Genomic DNA, 2,271 nt, shown 5'->3' with positions numbered 1-2,271 from the left:
GAATAAAGATATTTTTTAATTTTTGCCATCCCTAACACACACACACACACACACACACGACAGGCAGAAGGAAAATCATGAGAGCTGAGCCACCCAGAGCAAGATAACCACTCATGTTACAGAGGCCAACTAGCAGAGTGTGGCATGGAACTGGAGCGTTTCTTTCACTTAATATGAACTCGTCATACAGGTGAGAAAAAGACAATGTCACCAGTCTGTAATGCATTATCGTTCAAAGAAAAAACAGACAAACACTGTCCAGAAAGAAAAGCTTAAGATTTCGGGGAGTGTTGCTTTTTGATAGAGTAGTAGGCCTACCCTCTTACTGTTCCAAAGCCAAAGGTCAAAGTGTCAAAGGCTACTTTATTGTCATAAATCCATGTAACATGGTTAGGAGCACAGAAGATTGAATTGCGTTTGACCAGTCTCCAATGTGCAGTTCAGCTAAAGATAAGACATTGACAATAATCTCTCACACACACACACACACACACACACGTCTTATCATGCAAACAGCGAGTGTGTTCAGTTCAGTATCCCGAACATTGACTCTGCGTTGAATTGGGGGAAACCCCTGCTCGTGACATATGGGGTAAAATAGAAATGTAGCATCAGGTAGTCAGAAGAAGGCGACATATCTACTTGCTCTACTGAAAAAAATACGGAGCTGTTGTTGCTTCGCTTCACATTCAGGCTACCTGTTGATGTCTGACTAAATTCATGTACAATAAAGTCTGAGCATTGGAAAAGTCGACATGATGCGCGCACATAATATGTCTATTAGATGTCCCTGTGAATATATCGCGTAACTGGCAAGCCACTACAACAACGTTACCAACGTGATGTAAACAACATGAAAAGCACATGCGCTGCTGTGACAGCTAGCTATGTAGCACTGACTACGGTAATACATTTCTGATACCTTGGGCCATTGTAGCTAAACAACCAATACAACTACGGATGTCTCTTGCAAGTCCATAGCACACGAGTTTAAAATGTGAAAATGCCACACTGGTGAAGTGGCTCGAGCAGGAGCAAGTGGATAAAAGCTGTGGTGACAGACAGCAGCAGGCTAGTTACCCTAGCCGCTACTAGTAAACATCACAACAATGTGACCAACACACCATTATTCTGTACTGTAGTCATGTTAAAATGTATAAGACTCGAACTTGAATGCCCCATTAATGGCTGGGGTGTTTACATCACTAGCGTAGCCTGACTAAACTCCCACTGTTAACTTGTTGATCTTTAAGTTTTGTGTTGACGTCTGTGTAGTTAATGTGAGGGCGGCTAACTTTTTACAAGCGCTGATGGCCGAGACTGGTTTGTTTACAAATGTTCACCAACTATTCTCCCTCTTGGGTGTCACTTTAAGGTTGTGTTCTGTCAAGGTGATTTCACCTATAGTCTCTAAATACGTGTAGTATAACTTCAAGACTATACATAGTTTGACATAGTCAAGTAGTGAGCTTATATCACTAGGCTAGCCAGCTAGTCTACTTGCCTCGTTATAAGTTTTCCCTTACCTGTAGCGTTTTGTTATTGTTTTTGCTGGGCTCTGTACGCATCCAAACAACGAATAACTGGAGAATAATTATCTTGTGGCGTTCTCCAATCAGCAGCTCTAAATTATGTGGAAAAGACGTAAATCCGTAGGCTAGCTAGGAGTAGCACACCAGCAATACGCCTTTCTTCTACGCGCTGCTAGTTAACGATGGCAACTAGCAGCAGCAGTAGTAGGCCCGCGTTCTAGTCCTCGGGGTTTCCCTCTCTTCTCCCCAAGGTGCCACCCCGGGCTGACTGCTTCCAAAATGCCAAGGTCCTCTTCTAAACAGTCAATGAAATGTGTTCTTTCTTCATCTGAACAATCACTTTTGTAACGGTTTGCTATAATGGCGTGTCCTTTTCACCTTTCAGGCAATTTCCACTGGAAGAAAGTGGTATTTCTTTCTTCTTAGTTGATGTTTTCAATCTCAAAGATGTTTTGATTAGTTGTGTGATTGGCACGATAGACTGACTTAGTCCATGGGCCGGAGCAGAAGTTGGTATCACCTGGGGTGGCAAAGTCTATCAATGTTTTTTGTAATCCTCCATGCCTGAGGGACATTATTTGGTATGATAGCCCTCTGGAAGTGGTAGCTTTCTTATATTTTTACTCACTTTTATAATGACACCCAGTGCATTTCGCAATACATGCCTATATATGGATGTAGGCGTATGCAAGTGTCTGTGATGATGGGATGTATTTTCATTGATGTTACATCACATGTA

At 42.2% G+C, this 2,271-nt stretch overlaps 1 protein-coding gene across 1 annotated transcript in view; it reads right to left on the bottom strand.

Moving 5' to 3' along the window:
• The window catches only part of LOC134442570 (serine/threonine-protein kinase tousled-like 2), a 23,556-nt gene extending 21,543 nt beyond the window's left edge, over positions 1-2,013 (bottom strand). The window contains exon 1 of the mRNA XM_063192652.1: positions 1,527-2,013. The gene's annotated coding sequence lies outside the window, so the exon portion shown is untranslated. The remainder of the gene's footprint in view (positions 1-1,526) is intronic.
• Between the last annotated feature and the right edge of the window lie 258 nt (positions 2,014-2,271).

This window comes from Engraulis encrasicolus, chromosome 2 (assembly GCF_034702125.1).
Source record: "Engraulis encrasicolus isolate BLACKSEA-1 chromosome 2, IST_EnEncr_1.0, whole genome shotgun sequence".
NCBI lineage: Eukaryota > Metazoa > Chordata > Actinopteri > Clupeiformes > Engraulidae > Engraulis > Engraulis encrasicolus.
The sequence above is the reverse complement of the archived record's forward strand: the minus strand, read 5'-3'. Positions and strand labels throughout refer to the sequence as shown.